Raw genomic sequence first — 23,564 nt, 5'->3', positions numbered from 1 at the left:
AGAAAAGTGACAGCACCACAGCTTGCAGCAGGTAAAAAAATGTATTGGAGAACCTAAGAGCAAAAAAAAACATGTAACGTTTCGAACCTACATGGTCCTGAATCATGCATGATTAACCTGCTGCAAGCTGTGGTGCTGTCACTTATCTTCATTTTGGATAAATTTAATAATACCCATAACACTTCTGTCTATAAACCAAGGAAAATGCTACTAAGATTGAAAATAAGAAAATCAACATATATCATATTTTAACAAATTAATTCAATTGGCATAGCAATGCTACTGAACATCCATAAATGCTATGGTCTATTTTTATTATTGTGTACATGGAAAGGTTTTCAATTAGGAAATCTATATGTCCCTGATTGTTGTCAGTTGTTTTATAGCAGGGGCTGTTAGTCAACCTGGTCAGACTAATCAGGGCTGATTTTGAATCGCCAGCTCCCAGCTGGCAGAGAGGCTAAGAAACAGAGGTCTGATTACCACGTCTTCTTAACTTTAGGCAGCAGGTTTGCTCATGTGAGACTGCACTGAAGGAGCTCTAAAGTTGCATCTGCAGCCCTAGATAATGGCACTTTTTTTTTGAGAATTATATTTTAGAGATTTGTCTAGTTGGTTTTAGTTAAGATAATAGAAAAGTTAAAAATTCAACTAAATAACTAATTAGCTATATTACTACACCAAAAAAAGGATTCCCATCAAGAAGTATTTGCAGAAACTGATTTGTAAACACCTTGACCATCAGTCATAATAATTTGAGTTAGTACAGAAACAGAATAACTCTAAAAAGGAAGTAATTACTGTAGATTCAGTTAACCATTTTTTCATTTCTGACTCGAGACCCAGAGGTAAATCATAGATGAAAAATCCATAAAATAGTTCTGTGTTATATTAAGAGAAAAATTCCCTGCAGAAGATAAATGTGATTAAGTTTAATAGTGCTACACAAGGTACTAGGTAATAGGCAAGAACTAACAAATAAATCATTGGGCAGAAACAGATGATTTTTTATTTTTTTATTTAGACTCTAAATAAAACAACGATTACAAGAACAATTATTTTCCCAACATGTTTAAAGTGGGAGAGGAACATTTTTATTTTATATTGTATGCATCCCTGAACAGTATAGTCTTTAAGGAGCGCTTAAAAGTTCAGAAACTAGGTGGAAGTCTTGTGGAACGAGGCAGTGAGTTCCAAAAAACAGGGGCCAGTCTGGAGAAGTCTTGTAGACAGGAATGTGAGGATTTAACAAGAGAGGAGGAGAGAAAGTGGTCAGGAGCAGAGCGAAGGGGATGGGAGGGAGAGTATCTGGAGACAAGGTCAGAGATATATAGTGGAGCAGTGTTATTGAGAGCTTTCAAAGTAAGACTCTGGATTTTGTGTTTTATTCTAAAGGTTAGAGGAAGCCAGTGAAGGGAGTGGCAGAGAGGTGCAGCAGATGAGGAGCAACATGTAGGTAACATAAGCGTGGTAGAGGCATTTATTATGGATTGTAAGGGAGATAGATGGCAGTTAGGGAGGCCAGAGAGGATGGAGTTGCAATAGTCAGGGCAGTTAATGATTAGAGAGTGCATTAAGGTTTCAGTTTTCTCTTTTGAAATTGTTTTTTAAGGTGGAAGCATCAGGAATTAGCCAAACACTGGATGCGGGAAGTGTGAGATCTGAGTCTCTAAGTGTGACCCCAAGAAATTGGGCATGCGGGGTTTGGGTAATGATGTTGTTATCAACAGATAAAGAAAGGTGGGAAGTATTGATTTTGAAAGAATGGGTGAAATAAGGAGTACAGTTTTGGAGAGATTTAGCTTAAGGTAGTGAGAATACATCCAGGATGAAATATTAGAGAAACAGTTAGTGACATTAGTTAGTAAGGAAGGGCATAGGTCTAGTGCAGAAAAGTAGATCTGGGTATCATCAGCATTCAAATTTTATTGAAATTCATGGAACTTTATTAAGGAACCTAAGGATGATGTATACATTCAGAAGAGAAGGGGACCAAGGACTGACCTTTTTGTTACCCCAACAGAGGATCTGACAGAGAAGGTTACACTAAATGTTCAGTTAGACAGGTAGGAGAAGAACCATAAGAGGACTGTGTCACAGATGTCGAAGGACTGGGGGGATATGAGCAACAAAGTGAGGTCAACAGTGTCAAAGGCTGCATACAGATTGAGAAGGAATAAAAGAGAAAAAGTGGTCTTTTGAGTTTGCTGTAATTAGGTCTTTAGTAACTTTAATGATTACTGATTCTCTGGGTTGTTGGAGGTGAAATCCAGATTGCAATTGAACAAGGAGGGAGTTTGATGTGAGGAACTGTGATAAACATGTATATACAAGCATTTTCAGATGTTTTGAGGCAAGGGGGAGTAGGGGAAAAAGGCAGTAGTTGGATTGGGATGATGGATTGAGGGAAGTTTTTTAAGGATAGGTCTGATTAGTGCATGTTTAAGGGAAATATATGAATGCTAAGAGAGAGATTAAAAATATGCGTGAGGATTGGAGTGAGAGTAGTAGAGACAGTGGGCAGTAGTTATGAGGGGATGGGATCAAGGGGACAGGTAGTGAGGTGAGAGAATGATGCAAGGGCAGAAACTTCTTCCTCAGTAAGAAGAGCAAAAATCTGAATCTCTGGATTTGTGAGTTTTGGACATAGGCAAACTGTTGAGGCGGTTATAAACTGGTAGTGTGTTGAGAGATTATTTCATTTCTCATCTAATATTTTTTGTTGGTGAAGTGGTTGGAAAAATCTTCAGTAATGGAAGTAGGAGGTGGGGTGGGCAGAGAAGGGTATTAAAATGGAGAACAGACATTTTGGGTTTGAAAAAAGAGTAGAGATAAGAGTTGTAAGTAATCCTGCTTGGAGAGGATAAGGCAGAATAGTAGAAGTTTAAGATGATCTTCTAATGAAGAAATTCAGCTAAACACCAGGATGTTCTCCAAAGTTTCTCAGCAGCATGTCAGAGAAGTATGCCATGGCTGAGTATTAGTGTATGATGTTCTAGCTATGGTAGGAGGTGTCAAATTGTCAAGAACCGATGTAAGAGTGGAATTATAGTGACAGATAGATTAGTAAAAGCAGGAAAAAAGTAGACAGAATAGAGCAGAGGTTTGAGAGAGTTTGAAAGATATTGCTGATCTACTGACTTGATGCTTCTGTGGAGTTTGGAGTGAGTGTTAGAAAGGGGGAAGGGTGGTAGGAAGTGCTGTGATATTACAAGTAAGGATATGATGGTCAGAAAGAGGAAAGGGGAATTTTTGAAGTTTAAGAGAGTGCACTGATATCTAAAAAACAGATCAAGGGAACGTCCATCTTTGTGAGTGGTAGAGTCGGACCATTGTGACAGACTGTAAGAGGAAGTCAGCTGGAAATGTTTTTTTGCAGCAGGGGCAGTGGGATTGTTGACAGGGAGGTTGAAATCCACAAGAATGAGGGCAGGAATATCTGAGGAGAGGAAATGAGGAAGCAAGGATGCAAAATAATTTAGAAATTGAGTAGAGGAACCAGGAGGGTGATATATAATGGCGACACGTAGAAAGATTTAGGAGATAATAAGTGAATTATGTAGGTTTCGAAGGAAGAAAATGTGAGGGAATAGATGGGTTGTATTTGTTTAAAGGTGCAATGAGAGGAAAGTGAAATACCTAAACCACCTCCTTGCCTGTTTCCAGGCCTCGGGTGCAGCTGAATTGGAGACCCCCATGTGACAGTGCAGCAGGGGAAGCTGTGTCTGAGGGAGAGAGCCAGGTTTATGTGAGAGTCAGAAGTTTGAGGGAATGGGAGATGAAGAATAGAAGTGAGCTTGTTGAACACAGAGGGGGGTAGTTATCAAGCCGTCAACCTCAAATACGCTGCGTATTCCGCAGCGTATTTGTGGCGAGGCTGATACGCCTTAGTTATCAAAGGCTCGAGACCGGCAAAAGTAGAATTTTGTGACGTCAGCTTCGATCCGCCGGACTCAGTCCGACACAGATCGATTCTTACGTCACTCCAGATGTTCCGCACACAAGTGCGGCACATTCTCACTACTTTTGCTAGCTATCAAAAAACTAGCAGGTACGCTCGGCACTTTTACGGCCCAGCGTACCTGGTTTTCAAAGCGCCAGCCTGGAGGCGGCGGATCCCATAGGAATCAATGGGAGTCTGACCATAGCGAAAGTACAAGTTCGCTGCTGACAGACATCCCATTGATTTCTATGGGAGCTGTCTACACCTAACACCCTAACATGTACCCCGAGTCTAAACACCACTAATCTGACCCCCCCTACACCGCCGCAACTAAATAAAGTTATTACCCCCTAAACCGCCGCTCCCGGAGCCCACCGCAAGCTACTCTATACATATTAACCCCTAAACCGCCGCTCCCGGAGCCCACCGCAACTATAATAAATGTATTAACCCCTAACCCGCCGCTCCCTGAACCCGCCGCAACCTATATTAAATGTATTAACCCCTATCCTGCCCCCCCTACACCGTCGCCACCTATAATACATTTATTAACCCCTAATCTGCCCCCCCTACACCGTCGCCACCTATAATAAATTTATTAACCCCTATCCTGCCCCCCACTACGCCGCCGCCACTGTAATAAAATGATTAACCCCTAAACCTAACCCTAACCCTAACGCCCCCTAACTTAAATATTAATTAAATAAATCTAAATAAATTAACTCTTATTAACTAAATGAATCCTATTTAAAACTAAATACTTACCTTTAAAATAAACCCTAATATAGCTACAATATAAATAATAATTATATTCTAGCTATCTTAGGATTTATTTTTATTTTACAGGTACCTTTCAATTTATTTTAACCATGTACAATAGCTATTAAATAGTTATTAACTATTTAATAGCTTACCTAGCTAAAATAAAGAGAAATGTACCTGTGAAATAAATCCTAACCTAAGTTACAATTACACCTAACACTACACTATACTTTAATAAATTATTCCTATTTAAAAATAAATACTTACCTGTAAAATAAACCCTAAGATAGCTACAATGTAATTAATAATTATATTATAGCTATCTTAGGATTTATATTTATTTTACAGGTAACTTTGTATTTATTTTAGCTAGTTAGAATAGTTATTAAATAGTTATTAACTATTTAATAACTACCTAGCTAAAAGAAATACAAAATTACCTGTAAAATAAATCCTAACTTAAGTTACAATTAAACCTAATACTACACTATCATTAAATTAACTAAATAAACTACCTACAAAGAACTACAATGAAATACAATTACATAAACTAACTAAAGTACAAAAAATAAAAAAAGCTAAGTTACAAAAAATAAAAAATTAAGTTACAAACATGTTAAAAATATTACAACAATTTTAAGCTACTTACACCTAATCTAAGCCCCCTAATAAAATAACAAACCCCCCCAAAATAAAAAAAATCCCTACCCTATTCTAAATTACATAAATTTCAAAGCTCTTTTACCTTACCAGCCCTTAAAAGGGCCATTTGTGGGGGCATGCCCCAAAAAGTTCAGCTCTTTTGCCTGTAAAAGAAAAATACAACCCCCCCCCAACATTAAAACCCACCACCCACATACCCCTAATCTAACCCAAACCCCCCTTACAAAAACCTAACACTAATCCCCTGAAGATCATCCTACCTTGAGTCGTCTTCACTCAGCCGAGCCACCGATGGAACTGAAGAGGACATCCGGAGCGGAAGAAGTTAATCCTCCAAGCGGCGCTGAAGAAATCTTCCATCCGATGAAGTCATCATCCAGGCGGCGCTGAAGAAGTCTTCGATCCGGCCGATGTCATCTTCAAAGAGGCGCTGAAGAGGTCTTCTATCCGGGCGAAGTCATCTTCCAAGCCGGGTCTTCAATCTTCCTTCCGCCGACGCGGAACCACCTTCTTCACCGACGGACTACGACGAATGACGGCTCCTTTAAGGGACGTCATCCAAGATGGCGTCCCCTCAATTCCGATTGGCTGATAGGATTCTATCAGCCAATCGGAATTAAGGTAGGAAAATCTGATTGGCTGATGGAATCAGCCAATCAGATTCAAGTTCAATCCGATTGGCTGATCCAATCAGCCAATCAGATTGAGCTCGCATTCTATTGGCTGATCGGAACAGCCAATAGAATGCGAGCTCAATCTGATTGGCTGATTCCATCAGCCAATCAGATTTTCCTACCTTAATTCCGATTGGCTGATAGAATCCTATCAGCCAATCGGAATTGAGGGGACGCCATCTTGGATGACGTCCCTTAAAGGAGCCGTCATTCGTCGTAGTCCGTCGGTGAAGAAGGTGGTTCCGCGTCGGCGGAAGGAAGATTGAAGACCCGGCTTGGAAGATGACTTCGCCCGGATAGAAGACCTCTTCAGCGCCTCTTTGAAGATGACATCGGCCGGATCGAAGACTTCTTCAGCGCCGCCTGGATGATGACTTCATCGGATGGAAGATTTCTTCAGCGCCGCTTGGAGGATTAACTTCTTCCGCTCCGGATGTCCTCTTCAGTTCCATCGGTGGCTCGGCTGAGTGAAGACGACTCAAGGTAGGATGATCTTCAGGGGATTAGTGTTAGGTTTTTGTAAGGGGGGTTTGGGTTAGATTAGGGGTATGTGGGTGGTGGGTTTTAATGTTGGGGGGGGTTGTATTTTTCTTTTACAGGCAAAAGAGCTGAACTTTTTGGGGCATGCCCCCACAAATGGCCCTTTTAAGGGCTGGTAAGGTAAAAGAGCTTTGAAATTTATGTAATTTAGAATAGGGTAGGGATTTTTTTTATTTTGGGGGGGTTTGTTATTTTATTAGGGGGCTTAGATTAGGTGTAAGTAGCTTAAAATTGTTGTAATATTTTTAACATGTTTGTAACTTAATTTTTTATTTTTTGTAACTTAGCTTTTTTTATTTTTTGTACTTTAGTTAGTTTATGTAATTGTATTTCATTGTAGTTCTTTGTAGGTAGTTTATTTAGTTAATTTAATGATAGTGTAGTATTAGGTTTAATTGTAACTTAAGTTAGGATTTATTTTACAGGTAATTTTGTATTTCTTTTAGCTAGGTAGTTATTAAATAGTTAATAACTATTTAATAACTATTCTAACTAGCTAAAATAAATACAAAGTTACCTGTAAAATAAATATAAATCCTAAGATAGCTATAATATAATTATTAATTACATTGTAGCTATCTTAGGGTTTATTTTACAGGTAAGTATTTATTTTTAAATAGGAATAATTTATTAAAGTATAGTGTAGTGTTAGGTGTAATTGTAACTTAGGTTAGGATTTATTTCACAGGTACATTTCTCTTTATTTTAGCTAGGTAAGCTATTAAATAGTTAATAACTATTTAATAGTTATTGTACATGGTTAAAATAAATTGAAAGGTACCTGTAAAATAAAAATAAATCCTAAGATAGCTAGAATATAATTATTATTTATATTGTAGCTATATTAGGGTTTATTTTAAAGGTAAGTATTTAGTTTTAAATAGGATTCATTTAGTTAATAAGAGTTAATTTATTTAGATTTATTTAATTAATATTTAAGTTAGGGGGGCGTTATGGTTAGGGTTAGACTTAGGTTTAGGGGTTAATCATTTTATTACAGTGGCGGCGGCGTAGTGGAGGGCAGGATAGGGGTTAATAAATTTATTATAGGTTGCGGCGGGTTCATGGAGCGGCGGTTTAGGGGTTAAACTATTTATTTAGTTGCGGAGAGGTGCGGGATCAGCAGGATAGGGGTTAATAATTTTATAATAGAGGGCGACGGTATAGGGGGGCAGGATAGGGGTTACTAGGTATAATGTAGGTGGCAGCGGTGTCCGGGAGCGGCGGTTTAGGGGTTAATACATTTATAAGACTTGCGGCGGGGTCTAGGAGCGGCGGTTTAGGGGTTAATACATTTATAAGACTTGCGGCGGGGTCTAGGAGCGGCGGTTTAGGGGTTAGTAACTTTATTTAGTTGCGGGGGCCTCCGGGGGCGCCGGTATAGGGGGTAGAACAGTGTAGTTTAGTGTGAGTGCTTAGTGACAGGCTAGCAATAAAGCTGGGAAAAAGCCGAAGGGCAGCGAGATCGGATGAGTGATAACTGTCACAGTCCGCTGCTCATCGCCCCGCGGCTTTTTGACAGCTTTATTTGATAACTTAGGCGAACGTATTCAAGGTCCGCGGCGGCGAAGGTAGGCGAGCTTAGGCGGACGTATTGGGCCGGCGAAGCCAGAAAAGTAGACGACTTGATAAGTAGCCCCCAGAGTGAGAGTTCCAGAGTGCACAAGTGAAGGGGGTGTTGATTTTCGAAACAAAACATTTGCGCACCACTTGTAATCTAGCCCATAGTATGTTGTACAAACAATCAAACTGTCACCCAGTTAACAAAGAAACTTGTGCTACTAATAAGAGCTTTACGCCTAGTTTCCGTTGCTGTTGTAAACTGTGTAAACTGGCAGTAATATAAACATCTCTATATACTTAAATGGATACACTTATCATCACTATCAGTTTTCACAGTTAACAACAGTTGGAAACTAGGACTTAGTGATTAAATACACAAGTACAGGCAGTAGAATTCCAATTAAAATGTTCCATTTATTATAAATAAGTAAAAGAGCACAGATCTCATATACAGCTGATCAACTACCTCCGTATGATTTTAAAGATCCATTATATCAATAGAGCATTAGCTCCCTCTATAAAATTAGCTCCCTCTATAAAAGTATTTTTAAAGATTTAGGGTCATATTTATCAAGCTCCAAATGGAGCTTGATGCCCCGTGTTTCTGGCGAGCCTGCAGTTATGAACCTGTCCACCTGCTCTGAGCAGACGGACAGACATCGCCAGAAATCAACCCGATCGAATACGATTGGGTTGATTGACACCCCCCTGCTGGCGGCCTATTGGCCGCGAGTCTGCAGGGGGCGGCGTTGCACCAGCAGCTCTTGTGAGCAATACGTTCGCCGTATTCAGCGAGGTCTGTTGGACCTGATCCGCACTGTCGGATCAGGTCCGACAGACCTTAATAAATATGGGCCATGGACAAAACAAATAAAACCTAAAATACAAATAAAACATGAAAACTTCTATCTATATACATAACATAGAGGTCTGCCCATATCTATTTCCAGACACCAAGTCAAATATAAGGGGAAGCAGTTAAAACATCCCAAAAGAGGGGGGCATGAGGGAGATTGGCAGCTAGAATAGAGGTTAAATTAGATTCCTTTACTTGAGTAATTCAACTGGACACTGAAGCACTTTTTATGAGTCTAATACATCCCTTTTATTGTAGCCCTCCTTCCAATATCTTCTCTCTCTAATTTGCAATCACAGCTATTGGAGTGATACTATTATATTTGTCAGTTTGTATGTGCAGTCAGTCAAAAAATGTCTGAAAGTCAATATCCGTCATCTCATTTTTATTTATTTAATTTCCTTTCTTTGTCCAGTGTATGTAGCCCTTATCCTTTCAGAAAGAGTTTAATTATCTGTGAATCATGACTAATTTCTCAACATAAAAAATGCATTGCCCTCAAAGAAAACATAGAAAAACCTTCTAGGCTTCCCCTGCCAGTGGGAGCATTACTGATCTCTGATGATATGATAATATGACTTGTGCTTATATAGCATTTACAGTTAGTGAATTAACCAGTTTAACAAAGTGCTTTAACGTGCACAGTGCTACTGCTCAATTTTTGATAATCATTAAAACCACTCTGAATAAAAAATATCCCAAGCTCTTTCGAATGTACCCCCAAGGTTATTAGCATAATATAGTAACAATTATAAGTAATAAGTGAAAATATAGTCAATTACCAATAGTGAACCAATGATAACTTTATTGGAAAATGCAATCAGCAATAAATACAATAAAAAATATAGCAGTAATAATGATAACTCAATGGATAGCAAACTTTGCTACATCAGAATATCAGAAATGATACAGTATGCAAACCAACTCCCTATTAAAGATAATACAGTAACTACCAAGAATAACAATAAATGCACATTTGTCTATGTAAATAGATGGGTGATATTAAGTTTAATTTGGTCTTATACCTTGATTAAGTGAATTATTATGTTTTTATACTATGTGTGATGTATCTGCAAAAATACAAGGAAAATTAGTGCAAAATAAACAAGTCAGTATAATATTTAATAAAAAATATGTCTAATTTATATAATTTAGCTATACCAAAAAATGCATTATTATGAAAAGAAAAATACCATCTCATTGGTTTCTGGAACTCGTTGAAACAAATAATAATAAGGTGCGTGCCTAGGTCTAGTGTACTTTGATATTAAACAAATATAACAGCCAATGACCAACCTGGCCTATCAGGCCGTTTTTGCATTTGTGATCACCAATATGTGCTTTTGTTTGACTAATTGTTTCACTATTTGAATATGCAAATATGGAACCCAAGTTTGATTGTTCACTTGCTCGATGTAATCATAGATGTCAGCCATCTTGCCCACACATGCAGGGTGTGTGCAACTGATACTGACCTTATGACATCTAGAACATCTATACAAAATACATTATTAGTTTATACCATGTCATAAAGGATGACTCAAGGAACTTTTACTGTCAAAATCAGGAATTTTAGAATGCCATCCTCAACAAGTGACAACCTTGCATATGATTTACTCAAACAGAGGGCACTTGGCCTGATCTCAAGAAGGACTAATAGAATATGGTGGGCATATCTAATATGTGGGCAACAATACATTGCACCAATATTGCTCTGCAGTCACCGTTAACCAGCAAATGGTATATCTCATCACTTTCATTCTATGAATGTCCAATGGCAACATTCAAATTATGAAAATGTTTGCAGCGTATCCTTGATCCACTCACGACTACTATATTCTCAGGTACAAGTCTATGTGGCCACAGTTGCAGGCCACAAAATGGCATACAAGGATAGTTAAGTGTTCAGTACTAATGCACAGCACGCATACATACATTTACAATGGACAGTATAGAATTGGAGGTCCCTTTTAAATGCCTTCAGACATATGTGTGTACTAAATATGTGCTAAGCAAGATTTATTTTGATCTTTGAAATGTCTCTAATGTTCTCTACATCAATAAGCACACTGCTCATGCAATGTTCCCTGTGGCGTCTGCAGCAGAACAGCTGCAAAGGGATTCTGTAGGTCCCCCACACATGACAGGGTAAGAGAGGTATTTCAACACCAAAAGAAAACTCAATCACTGACAGCACAGAGGACCGGTAGTAGGGTCAGTAGCAATAGTGATGGATTCTTCACAGAGAAACTCCAAACATAGGACACTAACATTGACAAACCTAAATGGTGTTGCGTTCATCTTCATGGAACCAATGACCTTCAGAGGGCAAGCATACTCTATTTATGTGATTCAGATTCATGCTACTGGGTTAGTGACATGACAGAACATTTGGACAGAGAAATTGAGCCCAATATTTTAAGGACTTGGTGCATATTTTTGGAAGATTTAGTCATAAATTAATTTTTAAAATGTACATGTCTTACTTTTCAATTAAGGCGTTTTGTGAAAATATAATCACTGAGATTATCTGCAATGGATCAATGAGATTTATCAAACAGATGTGGATAAACTAAGAAAAACACTTTTTTGGACAAGTAAAAGGTAAATGTTCTTTGTAAATTTAGTATGAGAGAATGTAAATTTAGCCCTACACAACCCAGTGACTCATATGTAGCACAAGATAAAACACAAATGACAGGCCTCTGTAAAATTAAAATGTGGTGCATGACATAGTTATTATTTACCCCCAGAAAACAAATAAAGAAGTAAAAAAATGATTAAAGAAGGGCTGTCATAGGTCTGGTTAGGACTTGCATAACCTGAGGCTATTCAATTTGCTATATGGATATTTGCTATATGAAAAACTGATGGTACATGCCCGGCACACTCTTGTTAATTTAACTATTTGAACAAAGTAGACTGTTCTATCTGAAGGTCATTTGGGACTATATTTTATCTGAGTCTTTCTATCAAGGAATCACTTCTTAATATTTAAGATGTTCCAAACATGTAAGGTTAGTGGCCACAACCATAGAGATCATGTTGTATGATATTTTGACTTTTTGTTATTTTGGGTTAACTCCTTGATTTTTTTCTTTCTATCACTTTTATGTGAATTCTTCTCCCTTCGCCATGATCCCATTAGGTATATATTTTGGGTCTCTAAGGAGGCCACAAGCACTTTATTTACTTCCACATTAAAGTGTGATGCCACCATGGCAATGTTTTTCAAGACTTAAAGGGTCATGATACCCAATTTTTTTCTTTCATGATTTAGAAAGAGCATGTCATTTTAAACAACTTTCAAATTTACTTCTATTATCTAATTTGCTTCATTCTCTTGATATCACTTGCTGAAAAGCATATCTAGATATGCTCAGTGGCTGCTGATTGGTTGCTGCACATAAAGGCCTTGTGTGATTGGCTCACACATGTACATTGCTATTTCTTCAACAAAGGATATCTAAAGAATTGAGCAAATTAGATAATAGAAGTAAATTGGAAAGTTGTTTAAAATTGCATGCCCTATATGAATCATGAAAGTTTAATTTTGACTAGACTGTCCCTTTAAGGGATTTAAGAAAGTGGATTAATTTATTGACACACACATTCGGCACTCTTCTTGTGAATCAATAACCAAACATGACAACGTTTTGGGTACAAAAGGCCGCAGCCCACATTTATTAAACAAACAAGTGTTTACAAATAACACAACCACTTAACCAATGTGGTTACAAAGAACTCTGGGGTGCTGTCCATCATCCACCACACGTGCCTTCCACTGGCTGTTGCCAGGCACGCCCCCTTTTCTTAAACTCTCCCCATCGTCCGATGAGGTACCATTACCACATAAAACTCGCCTGATAAGGCCAGCACCCGCCCTTAGCTGCGACTTCCAAATTCTTAAAACAGGGAGGGAGGGAGGGAGCTTTTCCCGCTTCACAAGGGAAATGATGCTGGCTTCCGCCTCACAACCCTCAATATTTATACTCGCTCCTGCTCCTCAAAATTCTGCCTAGCAACCCACTGCTATTGGCCTGCAGTGTGGTCACATGCCCCTGCTCTCAATTCATTCCTTCCGGGGCTTCTTTGACACACACATTCGGCACTCTTCTTGTGAATCAATAACCAAACATGACAAAGTTTTGGGTACAAAAGGCCGCAGCCCGCATTTATTAAACAAACAAGTGTTTACAAATAACACAACCACTTAACCAATGTGGTTACAAAGAACTCTGGGGTGCTGTCCATCATCCACCACACGTGCCTTCCACTGGCTGTTGCCAGGCACGCCCCCTTTTCTTAAACTCTCCCCATCATCCGATGAGGTACCATTACCACATAAAACTCGCCTGATAAGGCCAGCACCCGCCACAGACCGACCTACCGTCGGACACCGCCCAACCGGGCTAAGGCCTTCTGTACCCCTTCTTTTAGGTTAAAATTAAATAAGTGCAACCCCACTTCATTGAGATGCACCCCATCCTTAATAAAAAAGCATCTGCCTGATTCCCCTTCGAATTCAACATGGCGAATGCCAAAACCCCCCAACTGAACAACAAAACCTGATAGAGTCCTGTTAACCTTTCTCCTGGATAAATCCAGCCTCCTGACATCCCAAGCTGAGCGCCATTCCAACCTTGTCTCAATTTCTGACCACACAATTAACACTTTCGGGAACAAAACCTTCAACCTACGCATGCCGCCCTTCAACTGGTCAATCAAATCTTTTTGAGCCATAAACCCTAAGTCATTTCCTCCAGCGTGTAACACCAGAATGTCAGGAGGCTTGTACAGCCTGGCAAACTTACTCACTGTACTCACTACCCCTTCCCATTTGAGACCTCTTACCCCAAACCACTTTACCCCAACCTGTTCCCGAGGAAGACCCAACTGGATTCCCCCTTCCTTTGTTGCTGCAGCTTTTCTCGCCCAGTAAATGAAAGAATGTCCAACTATCCAACACTGAACTGGACCTGTTAAGAAAAAACAAAACTAAACTATCATGTTAGGACGAACATAACGCTTATAACACCCCGACTTCCACCTTCCCACCTTTTTCACAACTTCCTCACTCAAACCCAATTCATGCGCCTCAGTTGCCGCGCCTATTCTAAATGAATGGCTTCCAAAATCTTTAGGGTCCACCCCAGCCACGGACAAAGCCCTTTTAAGTACCGCCCCAAACTGATATTTTGACAATGCTCCTCCATCCTCGTGCCTCAAAAGAGGGCCCTCACCACTAGGCCTGATCCTCAGATAATCCACCAGTGAACCTACCGGGCAACAAACACCCCCGATAGCAAATAACTTGATTAAGCGGCCCATACCCTCCTGATCTGTCTTAGATTTTTTAAGCCAAATGGACACTTCCTCCCTTGATATCACCACATCACCGAAACCTATACCGCCATTGTCCTTTCTATTAGCTCCAACCAATTCCAACACTCTAAAAGCCCCGAAAAAGGCTAAAACAAAAGCCACCCGAACAAATAATACTCAAACTTAGAATTGCACACCACCTCCAAAGCCCCAACTACCTTTAATAGTAAACCAAATACAAGTGGACGTCTTTTGTCCTCCTTAGCTCCACCTTTACAAACACCTCTCACCGCCAATTTTACCCAAAATTCCTTTGTCAAATCAACCCATCCCATCAGCTTAAACAGAAAGGCTAACGCCGCCACCTGACGATTCACCATGGATTTTGACATCTTCGCCTCTTTCCATTCCTGCACCCAATCAACCAAGTACCACACCCAATCCTCTTTTGACAGCCTGATTCCATCCCTGTGCAGTCTACCAAACCACCGTTTCCATACTGGCACGTAAGCTCTTAACGTACTCTGGGCTAAAGCCCCTCTCGCTAACTTCAATCCTTTAAGAAGTCCATCTGCCACAAAGCCCTTGGGCATTCTTCCCCATCCAACTTCGCCTCCGGAGCTGCTTCCCGAAACTTCTGCCACTGCAACCGGGAAAGAGAGTCAGCAATCACATTTTGCTTCCCGGGTACATGCACCGCCCGAAAAAACACATTCCCCCTCAAGCATTCCAGGACAAACACTCGGAGAAGCCGAATCACCGGCCTCGACTTCGCTGTCAACTTATTAATCGCAAATACCACTCCCAGATTGTCAGAGTGGAAAGTCACCTTCCTATCCCTCAGCTCACCATTCCAAACCATAACAGCCACCACCAACGGAAACAATTCTAGAAACACCAAGTTCTTGGTTAAACCTTGATCCTTCCATTCCTCAGGCCATGTATCCACGCACCATCTGTCATCAAAATATGCCCCAAAGCCATGTGCTCCTGAAGCATCTGTGTATAGGTGCAACATCTCATCCGATACCGGCCCCTCCTGAATGAGCGACCGCCCATTGAACTCTTCCAGAAAAATCAACCACACTCTAAGATCCTCCTTCAACTCCTTTGAAAGCCGGATCCTGTGGTGTGGTTCCTTCACTCCAACCGTAGCCAATGCCAAGCGCCTTCCAAAAACCCTTCCAACTGGGATCACACGACAAGCAAAATTAAGCTTGCCCAGTAGCGATTGCATTTCTCGCAACGACACTTTCCCCTTCCCAAGCATCCCAATTATAACCTTTTTCAGATCTACCACCTTTTCCCAAGGTAACGAGCACTCCATCAATACTGAGTCAATCTGGATCCCCAGAAAACTCAACTTAGTCACCGGCCCTTCCGTCTTTCCTGGTGCAATCGGAATCCCGAATTGCTCAGCCACTTCAACAAATGTTTTCAACAACATTTCACAAACTCCAGAACCAGCTTCCCCCACAAACAGGTAATCATCCAAATAATGGACCATTGATGACCTGCCCGCCTTTTTCTTCACCACCCATTCCACAAATGTACTAAATTTTTCGAAATACGCACAGGATATGGAGCATCCCATGGGTAAACACAGATCAACGAAAAATTCCCCTTGAAATTGGCAACCCAATAAATGATGACACACCGGATGGACTGGTAAAAGCCGAAAGGCTGCCTCCACATCCACCTTTGCCAACAATGCTCCAATCCCCGCTCTCCTGACCACACTCACCACTTTATCAAATGAAGCATAACGTACTGCCGTCAAAGACGGGTCAATCCCGTCGTTAACAGACGCGCCCTTAGGATGAGACAGGTGGTGAATCATTCTAAATTGTCCCTCCGTTTTCTTTGGGACCACCCCAAGTGGGGACACCCTCAAATTCGGGAATGGAGGATCCTTGAAGGGGCCCGCCATTCTCCCCAGTGCCACCTCCTTTTTCAACTTCACTTGAACCACCTCTGGGAATTGCTCAGCCGATTTTAAATTCCCAGGAACTCCCGAACCCTTTGAACCCTCGAACGGGATACAAAATCCGGAACTGAAGCCCGTCAGTAACAGCTCCGCATCCCCCGCTCTACCCTTTGTCTTACCGTATAGGCTTAGCCACGGGGCCATCTCTCTTACCCTCACCGGGGTCCGAGCCCGTAGCAGCACCCTCACCTCCTTTTCCATTCCCCTTTCCTTTTCGGAAACATTTTGCCCCAGAGTGCGCACCTCCGCATCCTGAGCACTCGTGTTTGTATTTGCACGCCCCTCCGAACCTACACACCCCTTCATTAAACTGGAAGCAGAGGCCTTTTTTAATTGCCACCGATGTGGTCCCCACTGACGATCCACTAGCCCCCGTTCCACCACTCCGAAAGGACTGCCCCCTCAAAGGGGTCATTAACTCCAACCACACCCCCATTTCTCTGTCGTCCCACCTCATCTCTGGACGTACCGCCAGCCTCTGGCGGAACTGTTCATCGTACCTCCACCAGGCAAGACCCCCATATGTCCTCTGAGCCCCTGATATTTCATCAAAATAGCAAAACATAGTCGAGCTCTGCTCGGGGAATTTCTCCCCGATCACGCTGGCTAATATGCAAAAAGCCCTCGTCCAGTTTGAAAAAGTTTTAGGTAATTTCCTCCACTTTTTCTTTCTCTCCTCCTCTTCCTTTTTGCCCTGTTCCCCTTTTGGATCTTCCTTTAACTCAATAAAGTGGTCCAACGGCAACAATGAAAAGATCTCTACAAACTCTCGTTTCCATATCTTTTCTTTAACCTCTTTACTCAGATGGATACCAAGTGGTCCAATCGAGCACAAACAAGGCCTACGCAAGGCTTGATCCGCCACAATTAACACTTCACCGCTTGTAACCGGCACCGACCCTCCTTTTTCTACCCCACTCCCCGAAGGGGTTCCAACCACCGGTACACTAACCTCCTTCACTGCCGGTACCCATGCTCCCGCTACTGTTCCTACATCACCCCCAACTTTCCTTTTGTCTTCTAATTGAGCCACCAGCTCCTTCAGACCTTTCATCACCGTCTCATACACTCCCCCCGACTCTTCTTTTTCTTTCCCCCCCTGCAGGGAACCCGCCGTCTCACCTGGCGGCCTTGACTCAGGCTCCTGTACCACTATTGTATCCTGTCTTCTCCTTTCCGCCCTGTCACCTGCAGATCTTCTCCCCCTATCATCAATGTTATAAGACATAGAGCTTTCCCTCCTACGTGTATGTTCTCGATCTCTATCCCGCCTGCCCCATGTGGGGGACGTATGCCTTTCCCGCTCCCTGAAGTCTATTCTTGGCGTCCGAGATCTCTCCCTCTGCCGTGCCCCTCTGCTCCTGCTCCTGTCCCTTCTGCTCTGTCCACCTGAACCTCCACCTGATCTCTGTGGAGAATGATTAACATGATGTCTCTGCCTCCTAGTGTCTTCCTTCTCTCTTCCCCTGCCCCTCTCTCGTTCTTCCCTCATTCCCCCAATTTGTCCTTCACTCTGAGTTACGTGTCCCCCCCCAGGCACCAGAGAATTGAGCAGCTGCATTAAAGTAGCCATCTCTCCTACCTGTGCTGAACTCTCCGGTTCCGTCTGCTGTCCCAATTGCAATTCTTCACCAGCGAAGTCACTGTAGGATTCATTCATCCACAGGACGTCCTCCTCCAGCTCCTGTAATGAAGACTGCACCGCGGGCAACCCCGGCCTTTCCACCGGGACGCCGTCCGACTCCTCCGGTTCTGAAATACAATCATTAACTTCCAAATTATTCCTTTTCTCAGTCCTTTTTCCCCCACTCCTGTTCTCCCTGCCCCTCTCTGTCTCTGTACCCCTATTCACCCCATCCCCCCTACCCCCTGTAACCCTATCCCTTTCCCTTATATCCTGTACTAAAACCTCAACGGCCTCTCCAATCCCACTTGATATCCCTCCTGCACTATGCCTGATGTCCCTATTCGCCTCAGCTCCCCTTTCTCCACCTCCCTCTTTTCCCTTTTTACCTCTTGCCTTAGGTATTCTCCCTCATGTTCCCTCCAATTCCTCCGCTACCACTCGCAGCACCTACAGTTTCCTTATCCCTCCTCTCACTGCTCCTTAAGTTTACACCTGTTCCTCCAACGCCCCTACCGCTTCTCTCATTCCCGCTCATCCTCTCCCCCCTTCTCCTTCTATCCACATTTGCTCCCTCAAAGCCCAAGCCATCCCCTCCCTTCTCAGCCCCCTGTTTACTTATACCGCTCCTGGCGACTGCCACCTCACCCTCCCTGCTCCCCGCACAAACCTCATGTGTCACAACTACTCCCCCCTCCACGCTGCCTACGCTCGACCCCAGTAACCTAGGCCTCAGTGTTCCCCTCCTACTCCCTGCTGACACTGGAGATGTGCGCAGCTCCTCCACAGCCCTTCTCTTACCTCCCGACTTTCCGCTAACTTCACCCCCGGCCGTATCAGGCCTCCCTTGACCCAAAGCTCCCCTCCTGTCATCCGGACTAAGCCGCACCGGCGGCTTCGTCCGCCTCACCGGCCGACCGCAACGCTCCTGACCTGATGTCCCCGCTGGCTCGACTGTCGACGACCCTTCACCGGAACCGCTGTCCTCTGAAAAGAGCCTCTGCTGGAGCCAGGTAACACCTTTTTCCGCTACCAAGGTCTTTACCTGTTCCAGCAAAAGGCTCACGCTCTCCATTCTGCCTGTCAGCTTTTCCCGCTTCACAAGGGAAATGATGCTGGCTTCCGCCTCACAACCCTCAATATTTATACTCGCTCCTGCTCCTCAAAATTCTGCCTAGCAACCCACTGCTATTGGCCTGCAGTGTGGTCACATGCCCCTGCTCTCAATTCATTCCTTCCGGGGCTTCTTATATTTTTTGTCATGCAATTAGTAAATGTGTTATAAATTCTCATTGGCTGTTAATATAGATAATAATTTTGAAAATAAACTTTTGCACTGAATTATGGTTGACATGTGTTTTGTTAAAACAATTGTGATTGGTTGAAAAGTGTGACATTTAGAATTAAAATTGAATTGTATAACATTATGAATATCTGAAATACCAATAGACTAACCATATACTTTATTAGTCAAGATAACAAATGACTCCATACTAATGTCACTTATGAATTATAAAACCACAAAATAAGAACAACAGGCGATTAACAAGCACATCGAACATCAAGGGAAAAACATGATTACTGAAATTATGATCACTAGCATTGTTGTGACCGTCTTGAGATATCCTCACATCCAATTATTCTAGCAGAGGCCTAGTTGATGTTAAATGTAAGGCATAAGGAAGGAAGTATTGTATGTTGCAGAACTGAATGGACACAGCATGTTTGCCTTGGTTTTGGTGGTGGTGGAACTCACAACACTCCCTTTGAACTACTAAGTGAAAACTGTTGTGTAATCTGTTTTTCTTGTGTACTAATTAAAATATGCCAGTGCTAAAAATATTTAAATAAAACTGACAATACATCTGTGTTATTTTTAATGACAACAACTTAAGGTACAATGTAGTGAAATGCTTTATGTGTTTGCAGTTTGTTTTAAAGCAACTGCAGTATATATATATTTCTTAATAATAGAAAACATATTTGACTATATCTAGCAATTTGAACAAAATATTTTTAGTAATTCATAACTCTATGATAATGTTTACATATTTAAAATATTCCAATTCAATGCAATAGTACTAAATGAAAAGTTATTGTAGGATGTGTTTAATTTTCTAGTACACTGTCCCTTTAAACAAATGCATCCCAAGTAGTGGCCTATGTATTTACCTAGATGTGACTTCTTTGTGCCATATAGCAAATGTAAGAATACAAACTCCAATCAAGATAAGCATGTTGCTTACTTAAAGGGACATTCTAGTCCAAAATCAACTTTCATGATTCAGATAGGGCATGTCATTTTAAACAGTTTTCCAATTTACTTTTATCACCAATTTTGCTTTGTTCACTTTGTATTCTTAGTTGAAAGCTAAATCTAGGAGGTTCATTTGCTAATTTCGTAGACCTTGAAGGATGCCTCTTTTCTGAATGCATTTTGACAGTTTTGCGTGTGTGTCATATAGATTACACTGTGCTTGCACACGTGGAGTTACCTAAGAGCCAGCACTGATTGGCTAAATTGCAAGCCTGTCAAAAGAACTGAAATAAGGGGGCAGTTTGCAGAAACCTAGATACAAGATAATCACAGGGAGATTATGCAAAACTAGGGAATGGTTAATAAAGGGATTATCTATCTTTTAAAACACTAAACATTCTGGTGTAGACTGTCCCTTTAAACATATTTGTGTGCACTCAATGTGAATATGGTTGGAACATGGTTCACACACTTGAAAGAAGTGTGTTGGAATATTTTTTCTTCATCTGTGCATGAAGCTATTTCTGCATTTTATTGATGCATTTTATTGATGTTAATTCTATAATATTCTTAATCTAATCAAATTATTCAATCATAATGTGTGCAAACATTTATGTAGTAGTCTCCAACATGACGTTTGCTCAGTGTACTAATTTCAGTAGCAGTGTTCTGAGTTACCCATGTTTCAGGGTATGCATATGGTAACATGGATTGTGGCTCAGGACAGCACTAGAGGTGACAGGCTGGAGATCACTATTCCTGTTTCCTTCTGCACACCCTGCTACATGTATAAGTCTATAATAAAATGGCCGAGGTGTCAACCCTCGGTGCACTCCAGGGATCATTGTAAACTGTGCTAAAGATGTAAACACAATTAAAGTGACTATTGTCCTTTCTTGTGCAAACCCTGTAATTAAATTTTGTATATGCATATGCACATGGTAGATGTGTTAATATGCAGTTGTTCTATGTCATTTCCCAACATATTAATGGTTGTCACCATTTTAGTAAATTTGTTTTAAATAACAAAAAAAAAAATGTTATTGTTTAAAAAGATAGATCATTTCTTTATTTACCATTCCCCAGTTTTGCATAGCTAACACTATTATAGAAATACACTTTTTACCTCTGTAATTACCTTTTATCTAAGCTTCTGCATAAACCAAACCAAAGCACCCTGACGAAGTTCCTTATGGCACAAAACGCGTAGGATTTTGTTTGTTAGTTAACCTGTGTGGACCTGTATGTATGAGTAAGATATACAATAAACTTCAACATTGATTGCCTCATACGTGGATATTTTCTTCTGATGTTGTCTAAGCTTCTGAAGACTGCTTCCTTATCTCAGACAGACTTGCATTTAAGGCAATTTGTGCTGACTCTTGTGCGCTAAACCTGGTGCATAAATAACCACTTTCCATAGCACTGCCATTACAAGTTACTGAAAAACCTTCTTTTGTTGTGCGATATGGTGCGATAAGCTCCATACCGCACAAAACCCAAGGCCTGACTTTACGTGCTCGTGCACGTTTTCCCCCAAAGACGTCAATGGAGAGAACTAACACGTGATCATGGAATGGCAATGTCATGCCGCTTCGTCCATTGCTATGGCCATTGCCATGGATGAGGCGGTGGTTGTGAGTGTGCAGCGATGGCGTCATCTCCACATGCTGTCTCTCTCCTAAATGCTGCTTGGATTGCACCTGTGTGTCCTCCTTGGCGACAATCTGCGCCTATGTAAGTGCTTACTTTTTCTTTACACACTGCCCAAGTATAGATTACTCTAAGTGCTTTGTGGGTTGCTGTCTTTTTCTGCTGTGATACACTGAACTGCCTTATTGTTGCCAAACTCTGCCTGCTTACTAACTTCTCTCCTGGTTAAACCCTGGACTGCTGTGATACACTGGTCTCTCTCATTGTTGTCAAACTTTGTCTGGTTACTGACTCCTCTTCTGGTTTACCCCTGAACTGTTTTGCTTCATTGAACTGCCTTTCTTACTGGACTCTGCTTGCTTGTGACCCCTCTGCTTACCCTTTGGGTCCATGAAGGTTTGGACTCTCCGCCTGGTGTTTTACCTGCACTACCTGGAACTATTTTCTCTGTGAGTATTGGATTGCTTCCTCATTGTTTCTATATTTTTATATTTTTTGTTTTTGGATATTTCCTTATCTTTCCACTTGACACTGGGATAAGAAGACTACTGGACAGGATTGGTCTGATAGGGAAATATCCCACGAGCATTACAGGTGATCGCCATAACGCAATCCCAATTGATGTCTTTGGGGAAAGGAAAGTTATGTAAAACCTAACAACCTAACATAAACCCCTAGGGACCTATTTATCAAAGCATCAACTAAAAATATGCTGGAATTCCGCATAGTAATTGTCGCAAGATTGATCCACCCTTGTAATCAAAGCATCAAGATCGGCAAATGTTGAAATTTGTGACGTAAAATATGATCCCACAATCTCAATCCGACACAGATCGATGCGAGTTGAAAACTGTGGTATTCAAGCGGAATTGTGTTCATTCGCCCTCCTAATCGACCGTATTTGAAGCTCTCACATAGTTATCAAAAATTCTACAGTTATGCTCGCATCTTTTCCGAAGAGAATGAAGTATATTACATAATAAAAGTAAATTAGAAATTTTATTAAAATTGTATACCCTTTCTAAATCAAACAATATTATTACTCCACATTTGGTGCACTAGTGGATATAGGGATAAAAATGAAAAATACATTACTACTTATGGATTATGTTACAACTTTGTCTCTCATTACAAAGCAAGGGGACAATATTATTTCTACATATTTGGTGCAAAGTTTTTCCCCAAACTTTTTGCACTAATAGATATAGAGATAAAAATGAAATAAATACACAACATAATATAGCTAACTTCCTTTTAATTTTTTGGAAAAATATATGTGCACGATGTTTAAGCCATGTAATACAGGTCTCACTCTCCACTTCACACCATATTTTTAATCAACACTTTTCGCACCAATTATGATGCAAACTCCTAAATAACCCGAACACTAGTGAATTTTTTCACCACTTTTGATTGGAATATGCATAATAACATGATTTATGACATCTGCCAATCTGATTCAAATACACATTATAACCTATCACTAACAAATCAAATTGCTTGATACTTGTGTCATTGATCACTCATCAGAACTTGTAAGTGCCATTTGTTACATTGTGCATTATACTTTGAAAGAATATATATGTGCAATTAGCAATAAAGATAAACATTGATGCTGACATTAGGACACACAGTGTAATATTTTAGACAAGGATTTTAAAATTCGAATTGATGTTTGATTCAATAGAATCTTAAAGGGACAGTTAAGACACAAAAT

The sequence above is a fragment of the Bombina bombina genome, chromosome 1 (genome assembly GCF_027579735.1).
Source record: "Bombina bombina isolate aBomBom1 chromosome 1, aBomBom1.pri, whole genome shotgun sequence".
In the NCBI taxonomy this organism is placed as follows: domain Eukaryota; kingdom Metazoa; phylum Chordata; class Amphibia; order Anura; family Bombinatoridae; genus Bombina; species Bombina bombina.
Note: the sequence above shows the minus strand (reverse complement) of the source record.